Source organism: Rhipicephalus sanguineus, chromosome 8, assembly GCF_013339695.2.
Source record: "Rhipicephalus sanguineus isolate Rsan-2018 chromosome 8, BIME_Rsan_1.4, whole genome shotgun sequence".
Taxonomy (NCBI): Eukaryota; Metazoa; Arthropoda; class Arachnida; order Ixodida; family Ixodidae; genus Rhipicephalus; species Rhipicephalus sanguineus.
The window spans coordinates 35,983,621-35,991,584 of record NC_051183.1 but is presented as its reverse complement, the minus strand read 5'-3'; the positions used below and the strand labels follow the sequence as shown (position 1 = coordinate 35,991,584).

At 44.0% G+C, this 7,964-nt stretch overlaps 1 long non-coding RNA gene across 1 annotated transcript; it reads left to right on the top strand.

The window, feature by feature from the left end:
- Positions 1-2,786: 2,786 nt before the first annotated feature.
- LOC125759736 (uncharacterized) lies at positions 2,787-7,321 on the top strand. The gene is made up of 3 exons (XR_007417371.1): positions 2,787-2,863; positions 2,929-2,979; positions 7,250-7,321. It is a non-coding gene; the product is annotated as an uncharacterized LOC125759736 (long non-coding RNA).
- The last annotated feature ends 643 nt before the right edge of the window (positions 7,322-7,964 follow it).

The window sequence follows — 7,964 nt, the reverse complement described above, 5'->3', positions numbered from 1 at the left end:
TTTTACGTGACGACTCTTATGTCTCTTTCCGAAATTTCTGTTCACGGTGTTTAGAAGTACTGCAGGTGGCTCCCGGTGTACGTAGCACAAGAACAGCTACTAGGCGTCTATGTCTTTGTCTACGTACCTCGTTCCACGTGAGGTCTTTTGTTATCACTAGACTGAATGAGATAAATAACGTGAAAATCCTGCCTTATACGTGAAGAAACCCTTTTCTGAAGTCACGTCTCCCACACGCGTATACCGTGGCCCACGGTATATGAGTATGTGCCACAGGTGTTTCACAGTTTATACCTACTCAGGAATGGCGAGAACAGGCAATTTAATTTAAATGCCAGATTCTTAAGAAAATTCGGCATCGGCAGCGTTGATCCGATGAACGCATAGAATAAAAATCAGGATCCTAGCAAGAATCGAATCAAGTAATTCTTCGTGACACTCAAGTGTTCTACCACAGGGCCACGCCAGGACTGGAAAGTGTTTTGCAAATAGATTCTATGCAGGCACCATGTCGGCACAACGTCAATCGTAATTCCGGTGCTGGCTCTCTAACTTTATTGGGTAATAAGCATTTCATATGTACTCCAATGATACGGGCGTCATGCCGGTTTAACGTCAGCTGAGGTTCCAGTGTCGGCTCCGCCTTTATAAAAGTATAATAAACATTACATATATACTCTCCTGACCCAGTAAGATATACTGAAGGGTTGCTCGACCCCGGAGGAATGTCCCAACAAACGGTATTCACAATTTCGCACCGTAGCGTGCACTTCGTTCCGATAAAACTGACGTATATCATCTAACGTGAGTGCTAACGTTACGTCTGACCATAAGTTACCCTTTAAACACCAGTGTAGTCGACGTGCCTGTTGAGCCCACGATGTACACACAAGTATTCTATTTACACAAAAACTTGTCGATCTGCCTCGTAACACTTCGCTCAAAGCCAAAAATGCAGCAGAAACAGCTACTCGCCGAATTCTTCGCATGAAACCGATTCCCACAATGCGTGGCATCTGCCAAATTTTCGCTTAGGATATTGCATCAGCTGTTGTGTCATCACGCGCTACGTTCGAAGCTGCAAACTTTTTAAAGACCTTACAGGGCTTCACGGCAATTTCTCTGTCCGGCAGGACATGTATGCTTTCCAAAAAGGAATCGGTGGGAAGCCACTAATGCTCAAAATTTTAGGCGGTATCACTAGATCACTGTTTTCAGCCACCAGGTATTCTTCTGTGTGTCTGTTGCAGGAAATGTGCCTAGAAGATAGTCCATGAAATGTTCTCAGTACTTCTGCGAATGTGCCTCCTTTGTTTGCACAGGATGCGACGCAATTTGGAACTGAAGCTTTTGTCAGCGAAAAAGCGAAAGCATTCCGTAGTAGTCGTAATAACTGTTGATGTGCTATACGCGGAAGTATCTTTTTTATGACAGCATCCACAATTTTGGCTCACCAGCTTCATGGACACCCTTGCGGTAAATTAAGGTTAATGAAAAAAAAAAAGATGTGACCTACCAGCTTTTGTATGAAAAAGGTACAAGAAAATTTACTTGTATGTCTAGGAAAGAAAGGTTCTGAGTTGAAATTTTTGCCATGTTCCGTCAGTTGACTGGAAATTGTTTTCTGACATTCTGCACCATAGCAAACATCTCTTAAGCTGGGAAGTAGTTCTTTGAAATCGGTACGGATTTATTTGTAGCTTGGATCCTTAAAATTGTCTGGATGACATGCTTTCCCTTGGATGCACAATTTTACAGCAAGACTCCGACCAATTACACCGTGTTCTTGCAAACTAGTCAAATGATCATGATTGAATGCGTTTCACGGCCCAAATTTCACGTAAACACGGAATTCGCGTGATGCATCAATCGATGAAATGGCTATCAGTATCATTAATTCATAATTATTTGCCTCAATAACCCCAAGCGGCATTAATAATTGTTGGAAAAGTAATAACGTTCGCGATTTTCGCCACCTCGAAATTTGCTGAGAAAAATTTGATCACTACTCTTTTTTCAGCATGTTTTTAAAGCCCGCTACGAGCCCACGCCACATATCTTAGAAAACATAGTATACACTCTTATTCAAGTACCGTATAACGTCCGGCACATAAACGGCCCATTTTTATTCCACCACAACGTACTGCATATAAGCGGCCCTTCAATCGCCATTAAGCGTGACAAATTCTGCGGTGACGGATTGGGCCCGCTATATGCGGCCGCGAGCGGTCGCAACGCTTATATGGAGCCCGAGGCGGAAATGGATCGAGCGGACGCAACGCTTACATGGGGCCCGACGCGAAAGGCGGACGCAACGCTTATATACAGAGCCCCGCCTCCCTGACCTTCGCCTGTGTGAAAAGCCACAAATACGTTTTATTTTTAATAAAAATTATGGCCTGTAGCATATCACGACACTGCTGCCACCTACATTCTTTTTGGTTTAGACTGTAAGCTAACAGTTGCAACAGGTCTCGTACTGCCGGAGCACCACCAGCTTCCCGTGAACACATGTGTGCCGCGCTAACATGTTTATCGTGCATTGTGTGCGTTTATTGCGTGCTTATCGTACGCGACATTCGTCGACTGGGCATTTTCCGCGTGTTGGGGCGTTCTCCTGCCTTGATCCAGTGGCGGATGATGGTCGTTGTTCGGTGCCACTCAACACAGCCTCACGGGACGCACAGCTTTGTGTCCGCGCTCAAAAGTGCTTTCTTGCTTCGTTCATCGATTACTCACGTTGATCGAGTGATCGAGTGTACTTCCGAAGACAATCCGCGTCCAAGTGTTTTGACAAGCGGCGACCGCGGTTCCACAGGAGCGGAAGCTTGAGCCTTTTGACGAGCGACTGTGCCAAACTTGGGTAAGTTGAAGAAGGTCGCTGAACTACGTAACTTTGTTACTTCATTGCATGAAAACTGTTTGCAGGAACCGTCGTATTGGCACAGCGAGGATGATCAACAGATACCCGATAGGCAGGTATGTTTTGTGCTTTGGGTGCTCTTATATACACCACCATAAATGACATGTTTGAAGGATGCGCATTGCGCTACGCAATCTTATGCTTCGATCATGCAGGCCTCGTGTCGTTGTGCTGTTATTCCTTGACTGTTTACTGTACGAGATCATCGCTTGAGAGTGTTTCTAGAATCCCTTGTCGCCGTTAGAAAGTGTGTGCTTTTAAACACATGGGGTCGTCCCATAATGTTTTCACTGTGGTGATGCGAGAGTTCACCAAACTCGGCAATAACACGCAAAATTATCACAAGACTGGGGACGTGATACAGGGGCGTAGCCAAGGGGGGTGTTGGGGGGGTTCAACCCCCCCCCCCCCGAAATTTTTCAGTTTTGCTTGCGTGTATAGGCACGCACACATACAAACGCACGCACGAACATACATAAAGTATGGTTGAACCCCCGCCCCCCCCGAAAAAAATTTCTGGCTACGCCCCTGACGTGATAGCAAAACACACAGCCCTGACACGCGCACACGATGATGGATATGTTTTCGTGGTTGCGTCCCCGAGCTTTTCGCCAGAAATCCATGCAGTTGTTTTGTGGTTAGGATTTTAACCTAGCTGCCTCATAAATGTTTTAAAGGAGCTCACTCGAAGTAATGTATTTGAGTGAATTACGTTACGTACTGGTACTAAGTGCACACTCCAACAAATGCGTACTTAATGTGAAGAAGCACATGTTTATATCAAATAGTGTTAGTAGACGAATATGTCAATTCAATTAGGTTAATTAAGCTAACACATGCTACTCTTTGTTTCAATATTGTGTGTTTGAGAAAATATGCGTGAGCTCGTGTTCTGCCATTATATATTTTTTCTTAGCATCTTTAAGCACACGAGGTTCTCTATCACAAATAACTTAGATTGTGCTCATGTTGCGAGAATGTTGCTTTATTGTGTGGTGCTTTAAGTTATTGTATTTTCACGCTTTTTTTTACTTAGCATAGTACCAATATTGCTCTCTTACTTAAATGCATAACCAAGGTTTAGTATGCAGTGATTTAGGGTTTATTGAGCTTTGTAAGGTCATAAATTAAAAGAAAAAGATCTCAATTCTCATATATGTTTCCAGAAGTTCACAGAAAGTTGGAAAATATTATCGGTTTTGTGAAGGCCTTACATAACTTAAAATGAAATCAAATTGACAGCTCAACTCTACAAGACAAACTACACGGGAATTTGCTTTAGAGAACGAAAAGTTTGTTCCCTGAATGGCTTACATTCATGATGCAATACAATATGCATGGCTCATTCCCACCTCACACCAAGTGCACATGGACCACGCACACTCTTTCATTTTTTTTATATTTCGATAAAAGTGTGCATATCGTTATTTTCATGTGGATCGCCCATAGGACTATGTGCATATTTCGGGTATTCCTTACAGTCTTGGGCAATAACTAGTTGCTAGTAACGCGTTACCGGTAACTAGTTACTTTTTTCGGTAACTTGTAACTATAACTAGTTACTTTTAATTTATAGGAACTTGTAACGGTAACACTGTTACTTTTTTACAGAGTAACTGTAATGGGAAATACCGTTACAGTTACTTTCCCATATCCTCTCCACCTTTCATCTTTCCACAGCACGGCTCCCCTACCAATTTAGGGGTGGAGGTCGCTTAGAGAATTATCTACCCTGCAGAAGACCGAGGTCAGCAGTCAGTCTTTAACACAACTTAAGTTTACTTGTAAACTACATGTAAGTCAATCATGTTGGAACTGAACAACTTGCTAAATTCAAGTAGTTTTTTTTTCCGGCGTATATATATCCTTTTTGTCACTTGAGCTTCTAGCCCGGTTCTTGGTGTACCGGTGGAACATCACGACGCCAAGTTTATATTCTCCTTCGTCCGAGGCTGTGCAATAATCGTGTTTGACTGACGGCTAGAAAGCAGCAGAGCGCGAAACGGTTGAGAGGCACAAATACTGTGAACTAAGTAATTTTTCAAAACCTCTTTGAAACTAATTGTAAAAGGTTTACTCCAACTTAATACAACAATTATTAACAAAATCACATGGACGCTTTGCCTCCTATGCATGTGACATCCTCAGTATACACTGGCAACAAGAAAAAGAAAAGGAAAGAAAGAAAAAAATTTGCGGAGATCGACCAGTGTCCCATACGTCCGTGTAAACCAGTAGGGGAATGTGGTTGTTGCATGTTATAGTCGGATACAACTTTAGAAGTCAGCGGCATTTTCTCCTCAAAGGCAGATGAACACAAGCCTGCACCAATGGGCGCGCACTCGGGACGGACATCATGAGCGGGATGGCGGTGGCTTTGCCTTTGGAGAACATCGGCGCGTGCATGAGCGGGACTATTTCTTTTCTTTAGTCTCTCCTGACTTCTTAAGTTGTATCCGACTATAGTTACTATATATGCTACGACATGGCTCCTAAAGGTGCCATATACAGTAACTATATTGCAAGCCGACGCGTCGCGGCGAATGAACCGCGATTCCAGGAGTTCCTTCCCCTCACCTTCGTTCACGAGCCAGCGTCGTCACAGTGTTTACGTCAAAGCTATGCCCTGTTCTCCGGAAGTGTTAAACAAGCTCCATCTTAGAATGCGTTGTATGAGTTGCTTTAACAACATCCCGTTTGCCTTCTTTAAGCCTCGTTGATTCTTTCCTTCCCGTTTCGCCAATGCAAGTCGCGTCGCAATGCCCGCATCGGGCTTGTATATCACCCTACTCTGATCGTCTGCAGGTGTGCAATCTTTGGGTTTCGCGAACACATGCCCCAGAGTATAACGGGACTTAGAAACGGTTTGTATGCCCAGCGGACGCAAAGCTAACCGAACAGGGTCTGATACACCTTGAACATATATATGGAACAGACACAATGGACGTCGTCTTCATTCGTCACACACTCTCCGTTGCTATTTGCATGCGCTTCTGGGTGTCGTTAATAAACATCCTATGATACTGCTGTCGTTCTAGTGCATCAACCACATTTTCCATTTTGAGTATCAGAGGACATTTGTTATTATTATTTGCAAAGAAATTCCCTTTTTCACCAACGGTGCATGAACAACAAAATTGATGCAACAAAATGAGGTGTACACAACAAATGCTTGTGTTTGGCCCCCTATTAGGTTTACTTCGTCTAGGGTTTTACCACGTGCAATTTTGGCTGCCCGCATGCCTTCCTACATATTTAATAAATGAATTCTATCGTTTGGTTTGTAATCTATTATTTATTTTATACAGTAACGGAAAAGTAGCGACGTTACTTCGTCACAGTAACTGCAACAAAGTAACGACGTTACTTGTCACAGTAAGTGTAACTGTAACAGGTTACTTTTGGAAACTCTGTAACTGTAACTGTAACAGTTACTTTAACAGAGCCAATGACTTCACCCATCAAGCACGTGTTTTTCAGACACCCCTCTCAATATCACTTAAATTCCACATGTGGGCTTTTAAAAGTACGCCGCCCGCTTTCCCCGCCTGTAGTTGCCTTACCCACCATCTTCTGCAGCCCTTTGTGAGGGCTAGACGTGCCGCCCTTCTGCAGCCTTTCCAAGTGGCTTTCATACTCCACTCTTTTTTTTTGCCTTTGACGGCTCTCGCTCAGTAGACCCCCCCCCCCTTTTCCATTTTTTTTCTTTTTTTCTCTCCTTTTTCTTGCTTTTTTTTTTCCTTCTTTGCAGCTCCCCTTACTTCTGAGATGAGAGGCCTGAGCGCCGTTGCAAACTTTCTTGAAATGATGTGGCAAGGGCTACACTCCTCTCTCTAGTTTTCTCTTTCCAGGCAGCAATTACCAACAGCGACAAGCACCACCGCTAGACATGACGTCAACACTAACCCTTTAAAACTAACACGCCAAGGATGACAAGGTGCCTTCGATAAAGATAGGTCCCCCTATGGAAACGTCGGCCAGCCTGTCTGAGGCACTTTCTCCTGTTTGAAACCTATCCCACTTTTTTGGCTTAGGTAACTGTAACACTGTTACATTTTACTGGTAACGTGCCCATGACTGATTGCTTACTGTGTACATGTGTGAATGTTGAACACGCAATGGCACTCTTTCAATAGTCTGCAAGTGGCTGGTCCACTAATACCTGTTCTTATTGCACCCTGATCCCTTCATTCAAGGATCGATCTCTTTAATATATGAATATAGACTTGCCTGAGGACATGTTTGGTACTCACTATCTGTGTGTGGTTGGGTTTGTCTTGAGTGAAAATCAACATTTCCTTGTGGTATCTATTATGCATGTATCAGCGATGAGAGCTGTTCATGGCACCGACACAGAGGACAGATTGCAGTACAAGATAGGAGCATACTTCCTGCAAGCCCGGGCAAGCCATAATGAGTGGTAGGCATTTCTTTTCATCACTAGATTGCGACAGTTTGGACACATAGCACCTATAGACCTTATGCAAAATCTGCTGCCATCTAGCGGCCGCTGTGTGCATTTCCGCCATGTTGAAGGCTAAGCGCGCTCCGCATGTAGACAAGGAGCGTACATATCAACGTGTGGCGGCTGATAAGAACGAAAATGCCAACATATTTTCGAGTGCTGTGTTGCTGAGATTGAGGAAATTGGGATGCTGAAAGAAGGTTTGCAGGAACCAAGCCTCCATGTTAGTACATTTCCTCGTGGCCGACGAGAATCAGCAGATCGTTCCGTTGCTTCGGTTACTGCTTACGACTAACGCCGTGTTTCCGTTCGCCGTTAATATATGTGGTATGTGACAGCATCGGCACTCATCAGAGAACACTCTTTCATGTCATGCCAGAACAAGAAAGTTTTCGCACCGTGTGCTTGCTGCAGGCACAAACCCACTTCGTGTACGAGCTTCAAAGTTGCATCGCGGCTACTCGCGCATGCCTGCGCTGCTGTTGATATTAGCTTGTTTATTAAATTGCGATAACAATTACATGTTAGACAGATAGCTCGTGCGCGTCATTGATTTGCAGCGGACGGACCGATTGT